Source organism: Quercus robur, chromosome 1 (assembly GCF_932294415.1).
Source record: "Quercus robur chromosome 1, dhQueRobu3.1, whole genome shotgun sequence".
NCBI classification, from domain to species: Eukaryota; Viridiplantae; Streptophyta; class Magnoliopsida; order Fagales; family Fagaceae; genus Quercus; species Quercus robur.
The window spans coordinates 50,436,121-50,462,284 of record NC_065534.1 but is presented as its reverse complement, the minus strand read 5'-3'; the positions used below and the strand labels follow the sequence as shown (position 1 = coordinate 50,462,284).

The following is a 26,164-nucleotide window of genomic DNA, read 5'->3' as shown; positions in this document are numbered from 1 at the left end:
AAAATCAATAATATGTTGATGTGGCATGGGTTGCCAATGAAGTAATGCCATGTGACGGGTTGGGTGGAGAGAATTTAATGACTTAATTATTCTTGAATGAGAGAATTTAATGACTTTAATGTGTTTACATTACTAATTTTTAGAAAGTTAATGACATGACAACTTGTGTGTTATTAACCATTAGATCTAAATAAAATCAACGGTTTAAAAAATGTGTAACTCTTTTGAAGTTATACCAAATGTAACTTGAACTCATTTATATATATATATATATATATATATATATATATATAAGTTACAGTGTTTTTGAACCTAAGATTTTACCATTCACTTTATATGAAGAATATTTTTAGATCTTTACTAGCTCTTAATGCAATAATATTAATTTTAAAAATATTTCTTATTTTGACACTAAGCAATTTAAAAAAAAAAATTAATTAGTTTATTGTGAATTCCACACAAAAGTAGATATATTAACCACATATATCAAATACCAAAACTAAAGCAATTATAATTGATGGGGATCAACTAAGTATAGTCCGTCCTTGATTGTCGTCCACAACATGATGCACCCAAGGAAAACCACAACAAAATGACAAATGTATGAACAAGACCCTTCATTAAGAATAATGGGATCCACCAAAAAGAACTCGTCTATAGATGACCATGTTATAGACGACCATACCCATGGACGATCAAATTGTACTTGGTAAATTCTACATGAAATTCTCCAAAGGTTCTACATAAGCAAAACATGGCACGTAGCTTGGTACGTGGAAGGAATTCCATACATTTCGTTCCACATACCCCATTTTCTTCATTAACCACCAACATCACCCACGATGGTGATGGATCCCAAACAAGTAGACCCACGTCAAACTCTCTATAAAAGGAGCAGGTCCCATCTACCACAAATAAGTTTTAACCATTAACTATTTTCCATCCTTGTGTCCTAGAGAGCAAACTGACTTAACTATCAGAGAATTCTTGGCCGGGTCACACCAGTCACCTTTGATAGTTCTTTCTTTCTTTTCAGGATTTATAGCCATCACCGTAGTTCAAAGCATTCTAGCGTACTGAATTTCAAGCATCATCAATAATAAAGTAAAATAAGTACACACAAATTTAGTAATGAAGTTGAAAATCAATAAAAATTAGAAAAACCACTCAATAGATCTAATGCCATGAGAAAATTCATTATAGAAAAATCACTTACAAATATTCCAATCACAAAACCTTTGCACAACTAGACTTTCTAAACATTTGTAAACTTGTTGTCTGCCATCGTACGGTGATATCTCAAGAACCTCTAGACTTCCTAAGCGAATCTCCTTAACGAAGCAAAACCTTTGGGACTCCAAGTCCAAGGATGTTTGGACTTGGGAGCACAATAATGGTTGTTCTTAAAGAAATTCAGGAATAATCTTACATGGGAACAATGAGGGATTAAAGTTTCTTGTTCCTTGGGTTTGTTTTATGGTTGAATAAAGTGTGGACTGGATGTGAGTAGTTGAAAGTTTGGAGGGCTTGGATAGGGATTTAGATCATAGGAGGGTGGGCCAAGGCTAGGGCAGGAAGTGTGGATGCGATTTGGGAAAGGCTTTGGTAGGAAAATGATTTAGGGATTGGTGGTAATGCACTAGGATTTGAAATGAAAAGTGGAAGACTGAAGGTTGATGGAGTTAATGGTTTAGATACATGAATGAGTTGAGAGGTGGAATATGTTGTAGCTTCTTTGAGAGAGCCATTTTTTCCTATTGAGACCTCTTCAAGTGAGTGTCTTCCTCCAATGCAAGACAATCAAGTCTAAGCAACACAAATTGGCAATTTCATTCAATTAATATAAAGTGGGATTACAATTGACTATTTAATTATAAAATCATGAGGTAATCCTTTTGGCCCACCTTTCCTCGTTTTATTGGTTCAATTGGTCCATGTGTCAAACATGATTAGCATGCTAGGGATTGTATCTAACTAATATATCTTATCCTACTCTTAGATTTTAGTTGTCATCCTAAGTCTAAACCATGGTATTGTCCACTTTGAGTTACCCCTCAGTGATGTGAGACTCAACCAAAATTTAGTTCTTCTTTATCTCACATGACTTAAGGGGTCTTTCATTAGGACCCCACAATCCACCTTTCTTAAGGGCCACACATTCTCGGAACTATGCTCCGACTCTAATTTTATTTACTTTAAGTTGTGCATCACGGTTTTAAAAGATCTCATTCTAATTAGAATTTAAGGTCTCCATATAAAGCGCATAAACTCTCTCTACCTTGATGACGTAGGACTTAATCAGGATTTGATTATTCCTCACCTCACCCCCCATTTAAGTGGTGTTTCAAACTTTTGGGTCCCCACATTATATACCAGCATGCACCCAAATTTAGGTTAAATTATCAATGCGAAGTGTAGGACAATCCCAAAAGGGGCTTTTCACTTTTGGGTGCATTGCATGATAAACATTTACAGGAAAGGGTGATGGAATTTTTTGAAGCTCTTATTAGCAAACAAAGAATCCACATGGAATCAAAGACATTACAAGGACAGCTGGTGACATGGATGTTTTCATGTGACACATTATCAATCATTCTTTTGTTTGCTTTTTCTTTCCCATTCAATGTCACCCAAAAAAGAAAAGTACAAATTAAGGCATCACTGTTACGAAAAGAGTAAGGCTAAAAAGAATTAGAAAAAGGTGCTGAAGGGGAACATGTTACATGTGCACTACCGATCTTTAAGCTTAGCGCAATGATGCACCTAAAGAGGTGGACTCTTGGTTGGGTTTATACGAATCAAGCTTCTTGGTTTAGACAAAACTATATATATTACCGTTTATGCATAACTGGTTTTTTATAAAAATATTTTATTTGTTTATCTGTTAAATTTTGTCCTTTAACCCTTTCCGTGCCAAGTTTGTAAGTTATATGAAATACATTTACATATTTCTTTGTGCGAATGTGTATCCATGTGTCTGTATTGTGAATTTCTTTTCTTTTTTCCTTTTCAATAGAAAAGGTAAAAAATCAAAGATATATCCTAGTTTTAAACCAGCTCTTATGTGGGCCCAAACCAAGGAAAAGACAATCACTTTTATTATAATTATTGTTGTTGTTGTTTTTCTTTGTTCCTAACACGGTTTCTGGGGCCAGCTAGTCACTTACAGGTTAATAAAAACAAAACAAAACAAAAATTTCAAGGTTCTCTGAGTGAGTCTTTTTCACTTTGTTTCTCTTTATTCTTTCACGTCTAAATTTGAAAGGAGATTTAGTTTCTGTTTGGGTACAACTTATCTACTTTTTTATTGAAAACTTTTTGTTAAAAGTGTGCTAAATTATACTAGTACCTTAAAAAAAAAGTAAGAAAAAGTGAAAAAAAATAAGGTTTAAAAATCTGTATATAAAATTTAAAAGCTAAAAACTAATGCTAGAATCTGATACCAAACACACTCTTAAGTACCGTTGAGTTACAATATCATTGATGTCTAAGTTATTTACTTCCTTATATTTATATGTAATACAAGTTTCTTCTGTTGAAATTATCTTAAAATTCATTTATCTTTTTGCTTAGGAAATTTATTTGTTGTCAAGGTTATTTGAAGAAAGGTATTGGTGGATATATGAAGACCCATTTTACCATTTAGCACAATTCCATGATTTTTCATTGTCGTTAAATTTTTTTCATATATATATATATATATATATATATATGAGATTACAAATCAGTAGACGAATGTTGAATATGTTGGGTTATAGATTGACCCTAGTTAATTGTTGGGTTATATATTGATCCCGGTTAATTAATTCAATTACTCAATTTGATTAATTAGGTCAAATTACATGCAAATCATGGAGGCACTAACAAATCACCAAATAAACTACGTGCAACAGAAATTAAATAGACACGGTGATTTGTTGACGAATGGGGAAAACCTCTTGCAAGGCAAAAACCCCACCGAGTGATTTTTAAATCATTACTCCCAAGAATCCACTAATCATGAACAATCGGTTACAAGTATAAGGAATATTATCACTATCCTGGACTATCCCAAAATACCAACTTACAGTTGAACCTTTAATCCAATCTCCAATGGGACTTGATCTTGTTGAGACTTCTTCCTTTGCATGGATCCCAATACATGTCTAACTCCCAGTAATTGATTGATTGTTATTGGATGCAAAGTTCTTCACTTTAAGGCATGTTGAAGATTTGAAAGCCTTTTGTTACAAAATCCTAAGGCACACAAAAATGCAATTCCTTCTCACAGAGTGTACGAGTTCTCTAATTAAGTTCTCGTGTTTTTGATGACTTTAAAATAAAGCTTTTATATGGTCTAGAGGTTTAGAGAATGAAAACCTAGCAATCCAAGTCATTAAGGGCTGAAATTCAAATCTAAGAATTCTAAAATTACAGAGCTCGATAGATCAAGAGGTGTCGAGCTTGTGTTGAAGTCCTTCATTAAGTCTCAATAGATGCTAGTGTCGAGCTAGTGTTGAGACTAGTGTCAAGCTTCACTAAATCAACTTTTCTTTACTTGTTTCTTGGTTCGATACATAGAAAATATGACCCTAAAATTAATTAATTCCATTATCCAAATTGATTATTGTTCAAATTTTATGCAAATAACGTGGAGACAAACAAATCACAAATCTAATCTAGAGTGCAGTAGAAATTAAATTTGACATAGTGATTTGTTAACCAATAGGGAAAACTTTCACAAGGCAAAAACCCCACTGGGTGAATTTCAAGTCACCACTCCCAAGAATCCACTAATCAAGAACAAGTGGTTACAAGTATAAGGAATCTTACCAATACCCAAACTATCCCAAAATACCAACCTACAGTTGAACCCTTGTACTAATCTCCAATTAGTCTTGATCTTGTAAAGACTTCGTTAATTGTACAAATCTCCAATCTGTGACTAACTCCCAGCAACTTGAAGTTTGTTGTTGGATGCAAAGTTCTTCACTACACACTTTGTAGAATTGAAGTCAACTTGGTTACAAAACCCTAAAACGCATAAAAATGCAGTAGCTTCACAAGAAGTTTGTAGATTCTTTGTGTGAGTCTCTGTGTATGATAACGGCTGTAAAATAAAGATGTTATGTCATCTAGTAGGTTAGAGAATGAAAATTTAGAAAAGCCACGTCATCATAGGCGAAAATCAGATCTGAAAATTCTGGATTTGCGAAGCTTAATAGATCGAGAGGTATCGAGGTTCATTTATTCTTAATAGATGCAAGTATCGAGCCAGGTGTTGAGACACCTATTTTCAGCTTTGAACACTTGTTTATTTGTGCAGTTTTCAAGTCTTCAATACTACCACTTGAAAACCTTTTTCAAAGTAATTCATGATATTCTCAAATCCCCTTAGATCTACCCAAATACAAGTAAAGTGCATTTTGTCATAGGAGTTGCCGATTACATAAAAATATGACCCTAAAGAATTATTATTCAGTTAATCCTTTCTTGTTTGGGTTAACATGACAAATTTTCATGACGATGACAACCACCACAACAATAATAAAGTATTAGTCTGAAAATTTTGAAGTCAGCTATGAAATCTCAATTAATTAGGATGGGTTACTCACATGTATTCTAATATGTTGCGGTCAATTCATTCATAATTGAATGACTAAATTTTATACAATTAACCTTTTAAAACCCTTCTCATTTTTCTCTTATTTGGGACTATATGAACAAAATATGTAACACTAAACATAGACTAGCTAGGTAGAGTTTTACCTCTGAAAGAGTCCAACTGTTTTAAATAGTGAACTCTTATTTAAAAAGCTTGTCAGTTAGTGTTAGATTTCTAATAAAATATCTCAATCCCAATCCAGCTCTTAACAACACAAAATACTGAACAAAATTAAGGACAAATCAGAGTCTAACACATCATTCCTTTCTCACCTGGATCTTCAACTGAACTACAAGTACTAAAATCAAAGTATTCTCCTTTCTTGGCAATTGATAAGCTAAACAAGACATCTTGAATATACTTTTTAGTAATTAATTATCCATTAATTAAATTGACTGGCCGGTCAATAACCAAATAATTTATGCTGTTTTTTTACCATTTTCTTTATATTCTTTTGCTAATAAAACAAGTGAATGAAATTAACAAATAAGTGGGAGTAAAAAAACACCCAAAAAGAGAATAGGTCGGTAAATGTTCTTGAACTACACAACTAATTTTTAAGAGACGGGAAAAAGATCCACAATGGATAGATCAGGCAATAAATTAAAAGATAGAAATAAACCTAAACAAACTTTTATATATGAAGGAATGAGGTTCCCGAGGTGTACAAGGAAGATTCAAAGAGCAAAATTAGGAAGAAAACCTCTCTTAGCTCTCTCTAGTTCTAGCTTAAACTTTCTCTCTCCTTTTTTCTAAAGCCCCTCGCTTGTTGCTCTCCTCCTCATTTTATAGCCACTTTCCCTCATCCTCCAGCTGTCTAACTCCTAGCTAGAATTAGGGGATACTTGTCCCATCAAGATTTTGCTTTGCCATTTCTTGATCATGAAGGAAGACTTTCAGGGTTGTTTCCACTATTCAAGCTAGTCATTCAGCAATGTGGCTGACATTAGGTAAGGGGTCTTATTAATGCGGAGGTAACTGTTTCATTGGATTCTGCATTTTCTTCGTTGTGTCCCTCAGGAGAAAGGTGAAAGGAGGATGGTCATATCTGAGGAAAGGAGCTGTTATTCGAGGTAACTTGATGACCTCGGGAAGAAAGTTCAAGGGGGTTACCTTGATTATGATCCCTAAGAGGGTTACCATCCTGGATTTTTGTGGACGCCTAAGAATCCCCGTGGTGTGGGAATTTCTCTAGGTTAGTCGCACATTAGGTCCTTGGCGACATGATTCTTGTGTGCTCATGTCTCTAGGGTGGGGTGTGTGTATGTGAGTCCCTTTTTCTTATTTTTACTTTAGGAGTTGCCACCAACCATTAATTTTGTATTAGGTATGATTGGTCACCTAGGGGTCTAATTCATTTTAGGTTGCCTAATTAACTAAACCAAATTTTACTGGTTTATTAATTAAGGCAAACCAAAAGTCTCGAACCAAATATCTTGGACTCAAAAGTTTGGTTACGTGTGGGAAAGGTGTTAGGCATCTCACAACGCCTATCTAAAGATAATACCTCATTTTAATTTATTTCAATTGTTACTGAAAGTTCAAATAGTGTATAAAACACCCTTGAACGATTAGACCCCCAATAACAAAAATACCAATTCAAGCTTTATGACAAACAATAAGTGTGTGGAAAATGAACATAAGCTATAAACAGAATTGGTAAACAATCTAAGCCAATTAAAATCACATCCACAACAGAAAATAAAAGGCAAAGATTAAGGGAAGAGAGATGCAAACACAAGAACAATACAACGATGTGTTATCGAAGAGGAAACCAAAGCCCTCGACGTAAAACCTCTCTGCCGCCCTCCAAGCGGTAAGTAATCCACTAGAAAATGTAGTTGGGATACATGAACAGCAATAGACCCTCCAAACCTAATCTACCCAGTGTACCTAAGCCCTCCAAGCTTCTTGCTCCAACGAGGTTGTGCCGAACCTATTTCGTTTCTAGCTTTCCAGATTCCGCTACTGAACCATAACATCAACCAATGTGAAATTGGTTCCTTCCTAACTGCTTCCCAAAAAACCAAACAACCCTCTCACAGAAATGGATATGGTGAGAAAAGGTTTTGGTAAAAAGCCTCTCAAGGATTTAACAATGAAGAGGTAGAGAGTAGAGGAATTTGAAGAGTCTCTTATATGAAGATTATGGATGAATCAATCTCATTTTTCTCTAGGGTTTCTCTCTTAAAATTCTCTCTAGAAGCTCTCTTTCTTTCGTGGGTATGAAGGGTATTAATACTGGGGTGAGAATGGAATGTGAAGAGTCAAGTTTTTCAAAACAGGGCTGGCACGTGGCTTGGCCTCGCAGCTTGATCGAGTCGCGAGATCCAGCCGCGAGATAACTGAACGGCCAGTTGTCCTATTTTGTCCTATAGTGCTCCAGCTAGCATGACGCTTCAATTTCTGGCATGCCTAGCACGTGTGCAGCTTCTGGCAGCTTGCAGCTGTGAGTCACCCGCGAGATCCAGTCGCGAGTCTTTGTTTTTCTTGCACACTCTTGAGCATTTCTTCACACTATCTCACTCACTACCCTTACAAGAATCCCACCTAAAAACAGGGTTACTAATTGTTGAAATACAAGCAAATTTGGCATGGAAGAAAGCCAACAAGATGGTTGATTAAATTCAACCTTACAGTTACCATTTTAGTAAAAGAAATAGAACATTTGGTATCTTGATTTTTGAAAAGGTTTTGCAAACAATACATACATACATACATATATATATATAGCTTGTTTAGACCCCCAATTTTAATTACGGCTTGATTAATTTATGCTTAACACATTTAATGCGAAATATACATGATTAGCAAATTAATCAATTGAAACATTCAACAATTGCATGGATGAACAAATAAGTGCAATGCTAAAATAGAAAGGGCAGTGGGTAAAAGAATCGCAAACCTAAGATAACACAACGATGTGTTATCGAAGAGGAAAACCAAAGAACTCGATATAAAAACCTCTCTTTGGCCTTCCAAGCCGAAATGATCCACTAGTGAATAATTTGGAGTACAAGGATACCAAAATGACCCTCCAAGCCTAATCTACCCAAAGTACTTCTGCCCTCCAAGATTTAGCTACCAATAGACTTCTTGGAGTCTTGTCTTCACTAGCTTCCTAGATCCTGCAATACCGCTCGATTGCACTGCCAAGCCTTACCAGCTAATTTTGGCAAATAACTAATGCTTCCTAGCTTCAAAACACTCTTTACACTCTAAATAGGTGTGAATTGTGTTTGGGTACAAATCTCCTTTTAAGGTATAACAATGGGAGAGGGGAGGAGAAGAGATTACAAGGATTTCTCTCTTGGGGAAGGTGTTAGGCACCTCACAACTGGGCTATGCACGCAGGCCCTATGTATGTGCATGCATACTCATGCTTAGATACCCTAATCCAAGTTTTGCTTGCTTCTGTTTCTTTATTTTGCTTACATGATATGCTTCTGTCTTGATTTATTTTTCCATGCTTATGAGTTTTTGCCTCCATGTGTTGTTGTTTGTTTTCTCTTTGTATTCTAAGTTAGGGTTGGATTCTTTGTCTTACCATGAACAAGCATATGATATGATCATGCATCGATGCATAGGTGCTGTGACGCAGTAAGGTAAGTAAAGTAAGTCATGCATTCACATGAACATGCATTTGTTTGGGACATGATTTTGTCTTGGGTTGATGTTTAAAGTATAATCACATGTTTGTTTGATGCTACCATGTCTATATTTTTGCCTTGGATGTAATACAATGTTGTGTGATAGATGTATGTTAGGGTTTGGGATGAAAAATGTCCTGTTGTTTGTTTAGATGTATGCTAGTGTGTGTAAGTCTAGAATGATGAATGTTGAATATGCCTTTAATGAGATTAAGATGTAAGAAACAATGAGTGGAAACCAACCCATGGGTTAGGTGAGGTTAGGTCCCTTACACCTTCCTATCCCCTTACCTAAACTCCGGACACGTGTTTCGGTAGTAGATTAGTCCTTCCACGAAGGGTGCTATATTTATGGTTCTTAGACCTAATCTAGGTGGCGAGTCCATTTTCTTCTCCGCTTCGGTCCACTTGGTCGACGCGTTGCACCCACAGTGGTGACTCCACTGGGGATAGAGAGTTTGATTCCGATGTGTCTCATTCTTAATCTTAATAAAGGTTTATTCAATATTTGTTTTCACACACTTCACTTGGTTCTTGTTATCCCTTTCACCTTGGTTGGTACTGAGTGGGAAGGTAGAGGCTCCATTTGGGCGAAAATCTTCCGAAGTTCATCCCACAAACTCACAATTTGTGCCATTGCCTATAATGGGCTTTAAGTACATTAACAGTTTGCCACCATTCAACTACGGTCCATTTAGGCCTAAGGTTGGAATCATGGCCCACCTAGTTGTGAGTGACCTACTAATTTATCCCTTTAGCTCTAGGGAGCCTACCCACACCTAGAGAGCCTACCTATACCTAGAGAGATCCTAGATCCTATCAATAAGAGGATACCCTTTATATCTCTTGTTTGTTCAACCATACATCTTTTGTTCACCTAATTCTAAAGGACAAATAAAAAATGTAAAAAATTTAAGGATGACACAAAAGTTGTGGCATACCCTAAGATGTTGGGATAAAAGAAATGAAGTTCTCACATATAAGAGACTTGTCCCAAAGTCCAAAGGTATATCTTAACTTAAAAGGTTCATAAGACCATAGCCTAGTTGCTATCATAAGCCCAAATCAAAAGGCCTCTTGAAAAGGAGAACTTGGGCCTTAGGTAACAAATATGTTATGGACTTAGCATCCAACATCCTACATAGCCAATATAAAATTCCCTAATCTTAGGCCTCCTTGTTGTATGCCAAGGCCCAAAATGGTGAGATATCCATGGACTTTGAAAGGAAGGCTATAATATGTTCTCGCTAAAGGGCTGCTTCAAAAAAAAAAATGATGATAATAAATGGAAAAAGGAAGAGCCCAAAGGTGATGGATATATTGTAAGCCCATACTTGAGACAAAGGATTGAAAATCTCTAAGCACGTTCTAATGAAAGCCCACAAGAGTAAGATGAGAGCTTTATTGTAAATGGACTAAAGCCCAATGAAACAAGGGGCAAGGTTAATGAGATTAAAGGGAGTGATTTTGTAGCTAGGCCTTCAATAAAATGGACTTAAAGACTTTCTAAGAACATCTAAGTTAATAAAAAGAACCTTTTAATTGGGACATAGGCTAAATGAAATGAGACTTCTTTTTAGGAACCATTGCACCACCAGGATTAAGTAAGCATGTACCCACTCCAATTTGGGTTTGAGAAAAGAACAGAAGACGTTTGATCGAAATTGAGGACACATATCAAGAAGAGATATTTCAAGAAGAAATGGTTGCTCCAATTGATGACATGATTGCATAAAAGATATTCAAAGCAATAGAAGAATGAGGTGATGCTCTCAAGAAGATGAGAGGTCGTCTCTTAAGCTAGAGGAAAGCAAGCTCAAGAAACCTATACACATAGAGATACATGATGAAGATGAAGGAGAAGAATGGGATGAAAGGGATAAGGCTAAATATGAAAGGAACAAGCAATTTGAGAAGCTCACCATGGACATCGTGGCCATGAAGGAAAAGATGGAAAAGATGCAACTAGCATTCCGCAAGGCTCAAGGAATGGATGATTATCTCTACAACATAGGTGGATTCGGCTCCAAGACTTCTATCGCATTGCCTCCGAAGTTCAAGATCTCTGATACAGAAAAGTTTGATGGGACTGGAGATCCAGAGCAACTTGTTAGGAGGTATCAAAGTATTTTTGAAATGAAAGGGTTGGATGAGAAGTTAACTTTGCATGCATTTCCTTTATCACTTACGGGAGGTGCGTCAAGGTGGTACTATAGCCTAGATCCAAATAAGACCAAGTTGTGGAATGAGCTAGTAGAGTTATTCGTAGATCAATTCATCTTCAATACCATGATTGATGTAACTCTAAGAGACTTGGGGACTACCAAGCAAGGAGTGGGGGAGACATTTCCGAATACATGACAAGATGGAAAGGAAAGGCATCCAGGATGGTTAATAGGCCAAATGAGAAGGACAAAATCAACATGATTATCAAGAATTTGCTTCCGACATATAATAGTAGGCCCCTGTCATCGCCTATTAGTTCTTTTAGGGAGTTGTGTGATTGTGTAATTCGGATCGAGGATGCCATCAATAATGGGCAATTGGAGAAAAGTGAGAGAAAACCTCCAATCAAGAAGATATATGGAGGAGGAGCGGCAACTTCTAAACCACCCAATCTTATGAATGTAAGTGCCATCATACCCCAACAACTTTTAACTTACCTAAGTTTCACACCCTTGCCCAAGAATATGAGAACTTAACCTCCAAAGGATTCATCAAACCCATAGACCCCACACCTATACCTCCTACTTGGAACCTTAATGAATACTACCATTTCCATCAGAAATCTAGCCATAAAACTGACAATTGTTTCCACCTTAAGCACGTGATACAAGACCTAATAGACAATGGAACTTTCCCAAATCCAAACATTATCACCAAGCCTAACATTAGGAAGAATCTCTTGCTTGATTATCATCGAGCTCCTCCTTCATATCAGAATTAGGTGAAAGTAGAAGAGATTGATTGGGATTGTTTGAAGTTGATAGAAATTGTGGAGGTTAATAAGGTGGAAGTCCAAGGAATATGGGATGAAAAGGATGAGATGTTGAAAAGTGCGGTGGCTATATGGGGAATACTCCCCAAAGGAATGTCCAAATTGAAGAAGAGGGTCTTAGAAGATGATGTGGCAAACATCAATAGCAGTGGAAAACACTACAAGCCATCCTTTTTAGAGAAAAATCATCCTAGTAGGAACATGGAAGAAGGATCCAACTCTGGTGAACTCAAAGAGAAGGAAGAGAAAGAAGAGAAAGATATGGTTTTGACTCAATTAAATAAGAATCAAGCTCATGTGTTTGTATGGGGTTTACTAATGGCTTTTCACTAGCATCGTAGTGCTCTTCTGGATGCTTTAAATGGGAAGGAAGTACCTGTCGAAACTACACCACAAGAGGTGCTATCTCTCATGAAAGTTAAGGCTCTATCTCATCCTTTCCTCACCTTTCTCGATGAAGAGCCTTGTCCTGAAGGAGCCATTCACACTAGACCGTTGCAAATCACCATTGAGTGCATGGGTGCAAAGGTTCCAATGGTGCTTATTGATAATAAATCTGCATTAAATGTGTGCCCTTTTAGGACTGCTCTCAAAATCAGCTTAGACGTGGAGACAATCATCCCCTCCCCTTTGACTATTAAAGCATATGATAATACTTTAAGGAAGGCTATGGGAACTTTCAAGGCCCCTTGCAAAATTGGCCCGTTGGAAACAATTGTGGAATTCCATGTAATGGACATCACTCCTAACTATAACCTCCTCTTAGGGAGAGCATGGCTTTTCCCAATTGGGGCTATCCCTTCTACTCTACACCAAAAGATGAAGATCCAATGGAAAGGATTTGTTGTAGTACATGATGATGGTTATATCCTAGCTCCCATCTGTGGACTTGAAGAAGGAGAAAATGAGTGTCTTTGAGTTTGTGAACATGGTTGATTATAAATTGAAGGATGAGGAGTATACTACGGATTTACTCCTATATTGTGGTCATGAGGTGATTGCAATGATTAAGAAAAAGGGATATATGTCTAGTATGGGTGCTTGTGTGAAGGAGGGTTGTTACCTTTGGCTGTGTGACTGGAATCTGAGATAATTTTAAGGAAACTTCTAAGGGTAAGTGAAGTTTCCACCAATTATTGGGTTCTTATAAGGTGTTATTGGTCATTTGACTCTATTTGATTTTATTATCGATCTTAGGCTAAGAAAAAGGTTGTTTTTCCTAATCTAATATGGATGGATAAAAAAATCTTGATTCTTGAGTTCAAAAGTCTGGTTACGTGTGGGGAAGGTGTTAGGCACCTCATAGTGCTTGTCCAAGGATAGTTCTTTGTTTTGGTAAAATCGTAATTTTTAGACATTGGCAATTGAAAACAGGTTATTGGCATTAACTTATGGAGCTTTAAATGTGTTGGGCTTTGAGGTTTGATTTTGGAATGGGTATGGTCCCAGTCAATGCTTTCTCACTGCGTTTGGAATCGATGCCAATATTCCATGGCAAAAATCTGGCAGCATTTCACTTTATTTTCGTGGTGGAAATTTGGTAGCGCTTCGCCTCAGGGGCATTATAGCATGCAAAACACCATTCTTACCAAGCTTTTACTATGAGAATACGGCAACAGGGTGCCTCATTTTCATGACAAAAATCTGGTAGAGTTTCGCGTTGGGTGCGCTATGGTGCACCAGCAGGGTTTCGTGTCTGTGTGTATGGCACGTATCGTCATGCTTGTATTGAGATGAGCCAAAGCCCTTCAAAGTATCAAGCGTGTTGATGAGTGTCGCATACCCGGGGAAACTAGTGTCACTGAGAGAAATGGATAGGGACAATCATACCTTGATGATCGTGCACACAATATAGCATGAATATGCACCTATGACAATCGTCTTGAGCACATACCCACACCACAGTGTCAAAAGCTCTCATGACTAGAGAGGGTCACTCATGTAGTCACAAGAGTCCATCATACAAAGTGCATAATCACCCACATACAAGTAGATATAGATATACATACATCATGCACAATGCAAGCACACAAACTGGGAAACTAAATCAAACATTGCCAATGTTCCAAGGGTATGGCCCAGCAAGGTATAGGAAATGTAAAATAGATATTGCCATACCCGGGGAATGTGGCCCAAGCAAAGAGCAAGAAAAGTAAAGGGGGGTACATGGAGGGGGACCCTAATACATGCTCTAGAGAAGAGGCTAAAGGAGGGAGATAGAAGGATATAGCCATTCGGGGAGGCTAGGCCTCTAATCTACTGAATATTTCCTTTTTGGGCTTGTGTCTTCTTGCTTGCATCTTTGCCCATTTTGCTCAGGCCTAAGAGGTCGTGCCCTCACTCCAAGCGTCCTTGCTCCATGCTTGTACATGCAACAAACAATGAAACAAGCCAACATACAAGTAAAGAAAGAAGCAAAGGAGATAGAGAGAGCATGCAAAGAACATACTAACAAAGAGAGCCAAACGGGGGCAACCAAAACATGCTAAGAATATGAAAGGGCAAACAAGCATGTTATCAAACAAAAGAGGGTGTCCTAGGAGGACAAATGTAGGTTTGGATCGAGTATCCATAGTTCCACTAGATTGGAGTATGGATGACACAAGCAAGCAAAGATTCATAATGAACATGTAGGCAAGCATGCAAAAAGAAAGCATAGAAGCAAAGAAAGCCAAATAGGTGGCACAAAGTAAGCATGGCAAGCAACATCGTACAGGGTAGGGAAAGGGTATGCATCGAGCAAACCGACATCACAGGGATGCATCTCACAAGTGGTTACACTCCAATAGGCCACGATGGGGACGGATGTAACCATACAAGAACAAACCCACGGGGGGCACAAAGCATGGCAAAGCCTAGATCTATAGAGGCAAGCATAGACATAAAGCATAGAAGCAAGCAAACATACACATGCATATAGGGAAATGATGCAAACCCTTTGATATAGGCCTTGATGTGTAGATGTAGACCTAGACCATGGGATCTAGATCTACACCCCACCAATAAGGATCAAAACACAAGAAAGAGAGATATCAAGGGACAAAAAGGCTATAGAAGCACATGGCATTAGCAACCAACATATAGATCTAAGCAAACAAATATGGCACGGAACATATAAACACATAGATCTAAACATAGACATGACACAGGGCTCGAAGAGACATAAATCTAAACATAGGCACATAGATCTAAGCATAAACATTGCAAAGAATACATAGACATGTAGATCAAAGCACAATCATGGCATAGAAAGCATAGGAATGTAGATCTAAGCATAAACATGGAATTTTAGACATATCTTAGCCTAAGAAGGCTAGGCCAACAACATCAAAGCGATAAATCATGGTAAAAAGCAAGGAAACATGCTAGGAAAAGCAATAAAGAATATTATTGAACAAGAAAAATCTAGAAAAAGCTATGAAAAGAAAATGGTGTGGATTGTAGCTAAAAAGCTACACCCACACCCCTAAACCTCGAATCCAAGATATGAAATCAAGGAGAGGAAGATTAAGTGCAAGAACACTACCTTGTGATTGTGGAGAAAAGAGAGGAATTAAAAGTGTTTGGATGTGTTTGGGAGAGTAATTAGAGAGGAAAAGAGCGAGGATTTGCCCAGAAAACTGTCCAAAATCTTTTTTTTTTTTTTTTTGCAAAATGAGGGGTTTGGAGGCATTTATAGCCTTTGGCACGCTTCCTGAGGCTTGGCGCACAATGTATGTGCACCATGTTGGGCTAATGGCCACATAAGGTGTGTCGAGTCAGCCCGTCTAACATCAACAATTTTGTCTTTTTCTCGCTTTTTAGTTCAAACTTTGATTGCATATTTGAAAGCCTTCTCTAACTTCGATTAGCTAATCTTGATGTCCCTGGAAAGCTCTGGATGTCTAATTTCCAGAACACTAAAGAAATTGAAAATCTAACAGTTGGATCAAATGTTATGGCCTCAAGAAGTATGCTGATGTGCTTTACATGGTTTTCTAGTGTCCCCGGGAGTCAACGTCAGGTCAAACTTGACAAAAATCTTCTAGTGTGTCGGGTTTGATGTAAAAGCATGAAAAATATCATTTCAAGAGGATTTTGACCTTGTTTGACTTTCGGTCAACTCAAGGTTGACTAGGGGCATTTTGGTTAATTTCACTGGAAAAGGCACTTCAAGTGGTCCCCAATGCCCAAACGGGTTGTGCCACGTCAATCTAGATGTTTCCTTGGCCCCATGGAGAAAAGATTATATTTTTGGAATTTTTGGGGTCTAGCACACAAATCGAGGGTGGACAAAATACGGTATCTACAGATGCTCCTTCTTTGTTTGACATCTCGATTGCAAGGAGAGGTTTTGGATAAAGAATGTAATTTTGTATTTTGTTGCCCCAAAATTGCAAACAGAAATAGCGTTGTTCATAGGTCGAAATCGGCCTTACCTGATAAGGTTGAGCTGCTGCAACTGGACCAGAAAAGTTTCTTTTGGCTTGGTTCCTTGGTATCGAGCAGAAATTTCCCCTTCTTCTCTTTCTCTTTATTTTTCTGCGAATATGTTAGTAGCAAAGCAACTAGAAAAGCATGCTGGCATTTATTTTATTTTTGGTATTTTGCATATATATGTTCGATAAAGTAACTTTGAGGGGTGAGCTTCTTCGAGAACATAGGATTAAATGGTCCTGGCTGAATTGAAATCCTAGAGAGGATATAGGATTAGACGGTTATGGCAAATCGAAATCCCAAAAAAGGAGTAGGATTAGTCGTGGCCAAATCAAAATCCTGATGAGAGAATAGGATTAGATGGTCGTGGCCAAATCGAAATCCCGGAGAAGATGTAGGATTAGACGATCATGGCCAAATCAAAATCTGATGAGATGGCAAGGATTAGATAGTCGTGGCTGAATTGAAATCCCAATGAGAAGGTGTAGGATTAGACGATCATGGCCGAATCGAAATCCCGATGAGAGCATAGGATTAGACGGTCGTGGCCGAATCGAAATCCCGATGAGAGCATAGGATTATATGGTTGTGGCCAAATGAAAATCCTGGTGAGATGAATGGTTATGGCAGAATCTGAATCTCAAAGAGGACAAAGGATTAGACAGTCATGGCCGAATTGAAATCCCGATAAGATGGCATAGGATTAGACGGTCGTGGCCAAATCGAAATTTGATGAAATGGCGAGGATTAGATAGTCGTGGCCAAATTGAAATCCCGATGAGAAGGTGTAGGATTAGACGGTCGTGGCCGAATCGAAATCCTGATGAAAGCATAGGATTAGACGGTCGTAGCCGAATCGAAATCTCGATGAGAGCATAGGATTATATGGTCGTAGCTGAATGAAAATCCTAGTGAGATGAACGGTTATGGCAGAATTTGAATCTCGAAGAGAGCATAGGATTAGACAGTCATGGCCGAATTAAAATACTGATGAGATGGCTTAGGATTAGACGGTTGTGGCTAAATCAAAATCTAGGAGACGGCATAGGATTAGATGGTCATGATCAAATTGAAATCCCAATGAGAGCATAGGATTATACAATTGTGGTTGAATTGAAATCCCTTTGAGATGAGCATTCGTGGATGAATCTAAATCTCGAAGAAGGCATATGATTAGATGGTCGTAGCCAAATCGAAATCTCGTTTAGAGCATAGCGTTAGAAGATTAGACGATCGTGGCCGTATTGAAATCCCGATGAGAGCTTAGGATTAGACGGTTGTGGCAGAATCGAATTCCCGAAGAGGGCATAGGATTAGATGGTCGTGGCTGGATCGAAATCCCAATGAGATGAATGGTCATGGCCAAATTTGAATCTCAGAGAGGGGTAGTTTGGAAGCTTCGACAATTTAGGAACTTGACTTCTTGGTATGAACCTGCATGATAGGTGTTAGGTATTAGGGTTAGACGTACTTACCTGTTTGCTTACATTGCAATTTGATTTGGGTTTGTTGATTAAATTTGAATTTGCTTTTATAGATTATGTCTCGATGGGTGAGATCCAGTGGAGATCGCGGGAAGGCTCCCGCCATTGTTTCTGTTGGAAAAACTGGTTTTACATCTCATAAAAAACCTACAGCGGAAGCAACACAAGGATCTACTTCATTCATGAGAGATAACATATAACATTGAATTCTAGAACAAAGAACAAAAAGTGTACCTTGGAGTAGTAAAATTAAAAAAAAAAAAAAAAAAAAAACTTGAGAATACCTTCAATCTTCATCCCAATTCCACATGGTGCCTAAGATAAGTGGTCTTTTAATTAGTTCTTATGTACATTGATTCTTCAAGATCATATAAAGAAAAACTATTTTCTCTTCTTTTGATCATACGTACATCTTAACTGCCTTGGCAGATATTTTATTTAATAACTCTTATTAAATAAAACTGATTATCTAAATGGGTTAGCCTTTTGGGCCTGCCCAATTGGGCTTATGTGGCTTAGGATGGGACCAAAGGGACTAATAAGGCTCTAGATCCAATGGGCCTTAGACTTATCTGTCAACTCTTGACAAGTTCAAAGTTACCATTAATTATATAACAAGTACCAATATGGAAATATAATTGCACTCTGGGCCTTGTTAATAAATGATTTCCCAAGACTCTAATATGATATCATTTGACCCCTCCATTAAATATCCATAGTGAACAAAGTCATAATGAATTGTCACTTTGTAAACAACTATTTCATTTCTTGAGTACTTGGTTTAATCTTTTAGTTATTCATATTTATGAAATCTAATTTCATAAAATATAAACTTTAGTAACTCTTACTAAAGTGGTTGGCTCTAAATAACCAGTTCCCATTAAACTTATCTCAAGGGGATATTCTGTGTCTCTATAGAAAGAGATTATGGATTCCATCTTGAGAATATGTGTTCTCTCAACACTATGTGTGGTTCCCTAACATACTGAGGTTTTAACCGTTAAACTAGATCTCACTCCTAATATATCAAAGTAACCTACATTTCATGATCGGGTTCACTATCTTCTCAGGATTGAGAGTCTATCAAATTAGAAGTCATGAGATTGATTATTTGGGTGACAATTGTTAATTGAATAATTAATCTCACAGCGATCCAGTTCAATATGTCTTTTACACTTAAGACATATCAACATATCAACTAAAAGTCTCCACTTCCATGATCAAGACAAACCATCTTAGTTAATGCGTTATAGTCTTCGTAGATGAAACGCCCAATTTTATCACCGACTACAAACTAAATTTTGAGTTTACAAGGAACTTGTGATTTATATCTTCTGTAACTAAATCACATACAATGCATCTCAAGGACTATGATAATGTCCCATTAGTTCATTTATAAATAATCTCATATAATTAAACAATTTAATTATTTATAACATGCCAATAAATTGGATTTTAAGGCATAAACCCTAACAGTTTCATCCCGAGGGGATTTGTCTAGTTGTAACGATGACACTATTTCAGCTGGGATTCTTCGGAGTCACTTCGATCCAGGGGGTGATGACATTGTGCCCTTTAGTGGTGTGCCATTGCATATCGTACTAAGGGTTAACGCTCGATAAAGACGGCCAGTGCTTCATCCCATTTCTATACTGGTTTAGCTGGTAGTTCTTCGTAGTATCCTTTGACTAAGGAGGGAGAAGGCCTGAAGGGTGTGGAGCTAGAGGATAAGCTCATGTTCGATCTAGATGAAAATTTATAGGCCGATGACATGGCCAGGCCGGGTCCAGGCACTCTGAGGCATAGTAGTCATAGGCCGAGATTTCCACCTTTCAAGCCAGGGTTGAGGCCTACACTAGAGAGGTTGATGATAGCATAGACGATACTCATCTTTAGCATGGTTTGAATAGGCCTCCTTCCACTTAGGCTCGAAAGGGTCAGGTATGTTCCTTTTTCTCTTCCACTTGTCAATTCTGGATGTCTAGATATGCATGCTAACTAGTAGCTTTTTTGATTTCAAGTGCAAGTTGTTGAGAGGACTCACTGTTGGAGAGCCTGGTCTTCATTCCTTATCCACCTGTTTCACTCATCGAATCATATGTGCTATCACACCTTCTTGATGGAGCAAGGATTCGAGGCCTTTCTTTGCATTTCGCCCTATTCCATGAGGCACGCGATAGCAGAGACTTTGGTGCAGTGGTTTCATGCGAAGACTAGCACCTTTCATTTGAGTTGTGGGGAGTATGCAGTTCTTCCCTTTGACTGGATGGCCATCTTAGGCCTTAGATTCGGTGGGCATTCAATCCTGACCGAGTTTGTGGACTTTGATGTTACGAGCGAGCTTTTGGGCATTCGCTATCCCCTTACCCAGGCGATGAAATGGTACTTTGGGCCTACCGATGAGCCTTAGATCCACATGGAGTGGTTGAAGATGAATCTTAGGCGGTTCTTTTTCTATTTTAGTGGTAGTTGCCTATTTGGCAACAATCGGTCGGTGTTGACCTGTCGGTTGCTATCGGCCATGAGAGAAGTGTCAGATATAAGCGCCTATGATTGAGGGTCCCTTTTCTGTGAATTTTTCATCGATTTCCTGAGGCAGGCTTCACGACATGGCTTTAGGAGCCTCGAGGATTGTTGTTTTGACATGGTGGGCTTATGAGCACATTCCAGCCCTACGTCCACAGTCTCTAGCCTGTCTTTGACGATATATCCTAGGGCATACGCTTGGTCCCTCTGCACGATCACCAAAGTTGTTTTGACATAGCTGTCCATTATAACCGTTGCGTTGAATTATGTCACCTAGGGCGAGATACTCAATAACCTTATGATGGGCAGTTGTTGGCAAGGCATAAAGTCACCCCTACTATGGTTGAGTCATACGTATGACATTGGTTCTGGACTTTATCGAGCTGAGAGTTCTTCTTAGCTAAGAGGAGCTTCCATCAAGTCATGCCGATTTTTAGAGTGCTTAGGGATCCACCTCCCGAGTTATCCAATCACGAGGTCATTTATAAGCCAATATGTTTGCCTCTTGGTAGGCTTCAATGTATGTTTGCCAGTAGCACTTTAGCATTTATAAGCCAGTTGCGCCACTGTTCTAACTCATGAACTATCGCATTTTCAGTATTAAATGGCATTTTTGTGCCAGCTTATATTCCATATCCACTTGCAACGCATTGTATTTCCATGGGTTTATTGATGAAATCCAATAATGATCAATTCGATAATGATGGAAAAAGGAAAGACCACATGAAATGAAATTGCCATAGTGTAGCTTTTATGTGGTTCTCAACATGAGAGGAAAGGTTCCTAGTAGGATGGACCCGTTCTTGAGCATATTGATTAGTAGAAAATGGCTAAATCGCATAAAATAAACTGCCCTAGTGTAGGGTTTTGCGTGGTTCTTGATCAACAAACTGGCTTGAAACAAGTTTGAGCTTGTGCTAGACGATTATACCACAATGGGTTCCTTGACAAACCTAATGATGATCATGGATTTCCTAAGTGGGATTTGGACTTGCCGTGCATTGGAATGCATTGATTGACTCGGTTATCAATTGAACCGGCCGGTGCTTCAAAGAAGGTTCCTTTGAGGAATTACATGTAGGAATTGACTTTGGCTACCTTTATACCATGCTGGATGGCTCGTTATCAATGACTAGGAATGGCCTTGGCATTATCCTACTATACATCCTGGTGATGAGGGCTAAATCGACCCCTAAACTAGGTTTTAAAGATGAGGTCAAGATATTTTGAGATGCCAGACGAGACGCGCAAAAATAAATTTCCCCAGTGTAGGCTTTATGCGGTCTTAGTTATGCAAAAAAACCTCTTAAGGGATCAGTTTGCTACAAGGAAATTCTTGATGCCAGTATGGAGGATTCTGATGAGATAGGAAGGACCTATGAGGCTGAGCTCGCCACCCTTAGAGTAGAGCTTAAGCAGAGGAGTCCAGTCCCTTCAGCCATGGAGGCAGAGTGTACTCAACTAAGATCCCGAGTTGCGAGCTTGAAGAGTGAGCTAGCAGACCTTACTCAAAGATTTATTGTCTCGGATTAGACAAGAGATAAGGAGAGAGCTATAGTGAAGGCTAGTCATGCTGAGTTGAGCAGCAGAGCTGATGATTTAGCATTGAGGCTATTGAAGACTAGATCCTTCATCCATTCCACTTTGAGCTTGGAATATGGGCCGGCTGATAAGCCTAGGGAGCCACAGTCGATTTTTCATCTCCTTTAGGTTGAAGTAGCCGTGAAGAAGGAGGCATTGAGAGTTGCTACTACTGAGGTTGGCACTTTGTAGGCTTTACTTGACATAAAGAGACAGAGCTTCACCTCGACTCCCACTTTAGAGTGGGAGCTTGTCCGGCTTCAACATTCATACAACAGACTTAGGGTGGTAACCAGAGATCTAGGCTTTAATGCTGTAGGGTTACTTCGTACCCATTCCTCGGATGATCCGATTCTTCTCACCGGCTTTGAGGTGCTATACAGGGCGATAGTAGACCGTTTGGGCCATGTTTGATTTGCTGGAGTCTTTTTTTGTTTCTTTTAATTTTTGCACATGAGTTATGTAGTTAGTATTCCACCATGTATCGAAAGGTCCACCATAAATTGCTAGGCAATTGCGTACGGCCTTCCATTTTCGAAGCTTTTAAAGCATAGCCTAGTTTGCAAGGCATGCATAAAATAGAAAGAAGGTGGAAACGAAGATGTTTTTGCATATATTGATTATTAGGAAATATTTATGTTAATGAGATTTGTGTTTGGATGCATAATGATTAATGCATTAATGGATTAGAATGGCATAAAATAGGCATGTTTAATGAATATGTGCACAAATGCTTTGAAAATGCAATATCATACAAATAAAATGGTAAATGTAAGTCTATGCATATCAATATCTTAGGTTCCAAAGGATACATCCTATTCTAGACGAATCTTTTCCTTTCCCATTGGGGTACATTTTCCACTGGCATGGGCCATAAAATCATTGAATGACACATGGAGGGCCATGCGTGTTGCAAACATAGAACAACCTTTTATGGATCCTGAGGCACCCTTATCTCTTCCTCTTGGATGAGGAATCTATCCTTCTTTCTTAACTCTAATAACAAACCTAAGCAGATTGAACTGACTGATTTTTCTTTTAAAATGTGACCGGGCCAAGGTGCCTGCCTACGTACCTCCACTGGGAAGGATTAAGTCATCACGTAGTTTCACTAACATGAGAAATTTTGATTGCCTTACTTTTTGCCTAGACTGTCCTTTCGGGTTTTCAATCTAGCAGACTCTCTCACACTCTTTCTTTTGCTCTCCTTTTACATAGACCGCCTTTTCAGGTTTTCAATCTACTTTTTTATATTTTTATATTCTTTTTTCTTTTTTGCTTTTTTTAATTTTTAATTTTTTTGGTTTACATAGGAATGTAGAAAAAGAGGTTGCACTTGGAGGCTCCCTCATGCAAAGTGCTGTATGACAGCATCAGAATTTTTATGTTGGCTAGAATGAAGGCTCCTTTAAAGAAGGCCCTTTTCACCATAAATGGGCCCTCGTAGGTCAGGGCAAACTTTCCTTTGTGATCAAGCATGGCCTAGTTGCCTTCTTTAAGACTAGGTCACCTTCTTCAAAGACTCTAGGTCTAACTTTCTTGTTGAATGCTCGTTCGACATGGCGTTGATACAACTATCTATGGCACATTGTGGTCAGGCGCTTCTTGTCTATCATGTTCAATTGCTCATATTGAGAACGAGCCCATTTAGCTTCTGACAGCTCTATCTGTGATAAGATTCAGAGAGATGGGATCTTTACCTCTGCGGGGAGGATGACTTCCATGCCATAGACCAAGGAATATAGGGTTTTACCCACAGAAGTATGAGTAGAAATGTGATAGGTGCACAAGGCAAATGGAAAGAACTTGTGCCAATCCTTATAGATATCTGTCATCTTCACTGAAATTTTCTTTATGTTTTTGTTGGTGGCTTCTACTGCACCATTCATCTGAGGATGGTAAGGAACAGAATTCTAGTGTTCGATCTTGAATCATTAGCAGAGTTGCTTGATCATCTTCCCATTTAGGTTTTTCCTATTATCTGTAATAAGCTCTCCTAGTACGCCATAGTGGCAAATGATGTTCTGCTTCAAGAATCGAACCACCATAGCTTAGGTGACACTTTTGTAGGAAGTGGCTTCCACCCATTTGGTGAAGTAGTCGATAGTCACTATGATACACATGCCCATTAGAGGCTTTTGAAATCACAGGTCCAATGACGTCCATTCCCCAGGCTGAAAAAGGCCATGGCTCTTCTAGAAACTGTAGGGGTTGGGGAGGAACATTCTTTCTATTCTGATAGACTTGGCAACAGTGGCATGTCCTTACATGCTTGAAGTAGTCACTTTCCATGGTGAGCCAATAGTAGCGCTTTCATAATTTTTTGGACCAACAGGGGTCCACTGGCATAGGCTCCAAGCATGCCTTCATGCATCTTTTCCATCAAATGGTTAGCCTCGGGAGCATTTATGCATCGTAGCAAAATTGTATCATGGTTCCTCTCACTGTCCATGGCTCTAGACAGGTATTCACCATTCCTAATATAAGCCTTGATAACATGGTTCCATGGATTTCCATCGATCTCGACTTCAACATTCATGAATTCTTTGATGTTTATGCAATAGGCCAGCATGCTGCGGACCTCTATGCACAATTGTCGCATATCATCTCCTTCTGCCAACTTAACCATGCTAGCCAAGGTCGTTAAAGCATCTGTGAACTGATTGTGTGCTCGAGGCAAATAAGCAAAGGTAATGTTCCGGAACTTCGAGATTAAATGGCTGACACATTTCTGATATAGAATCAATTTGGTGTCTTGGGCTTGCCACTTTCCCTCTATTTGGGAGATGATCAACAGGGAATCTCCAAAGATGCTTAGATCATATGCGCCAAACTCCAAGGCGACTTATAGGCTTACTATGCATGCCTTGTACTTTGTGACATTGTTTATGCAATCAAAATTCAGTTTGACTAAAATAGGGATTTGCTAGCCCTTCGGGCTACTAGAACTGCTCCCACTCCATTTCTGGTGCTATTGGTAGCCTCATCGAAATAAAGCTTCCAACACCATGGTTCTACATTACTGGGTTCTGGCTTTACTGCCAAAACATCCTTATTTGGGAAGAGGGATTTTAAGAAATCTGGATAGTTCAATGACATGTCCGCTAGGTAATCCGCTATGGATTGGCCCTTGATGGCCTTTCATAATATCAAATTCAAAGAGCAACATCTACCAATGAGAGATCTTCCCTATGAGGGTAGGCTTTTCAAAGATGTACTTGATGGGATCCATGTGAGAAAACAACCGCATGGCGAAGTAGAGCATATACTGCCATAACTTGCACAAGGCCCATGCTAGCACACATCTTCTCAATGTTGATGTAGTTGATCTCACAACTGGTGAACTTCTTACTCAAGTAGTAAATCGCCTTCTCCTTTTGATCAGGTTCATTTAGCTAGCCTAACATACAACCTATGGATGCTTCTTGCACTGCTAGATAGAGAATCAACGGATGTCCTAGTGGCAGGGGAACCATAATAAGAGGGTTCAAAAGATACTGCTTAATCCTGTCAAAGGCCGCATGGCATTCATTTGTCCATTCTATTTTTGTATCCTTCTTCAAGAGCTTGAATAAGGGATCGCATGAAGCGAGCTATGTAATATATTGATAAGTGTAATTTTTACATGATTTTTATTATCCTATTATTTATTAAGATTGTTAGTTTTCCTTTATTTCTTTTGATTTGATTTGATTTTTATTTATATTTATCTATTCATTTGTGCTTTGAAGGAATGAAAAGATTTCAGATTAATCTACAAGGGCTTTACATGCAAAGTGGGGCTAGGCCAATTGAATGAAGTCAACTTACATCCAGCCAGGCATGAATTTAAGAGAAGACCAACCCAATTAAATTTAAGTCCAAC

General features: G+C 38.5%; 1 long non-coding RNA gene across 1 annotated transcript; it reads right to left on the bottom strand.

The window, feature by feature from the left end:
* Nucleotides 1-600: 600 nt before the first annotated feature.
* LOC126714300 (uncharacterized) lies at nucleotides 601-1,804 on the bottom strand. The gene is made up of 2 exons (XR_007651577.1): nucleotides 1,217-1,804; nucleotides 601-1,076 (listed from the first exon to the last, which is right to left on the bottom strand). It is a non-coding gene; the product is annotated as an uncharacterized LOC126714300 (long non-coding RNA).
* Between the last annotated feature and the right edge of the window lie 24,360 nt (nucleotides 1,805-26,164).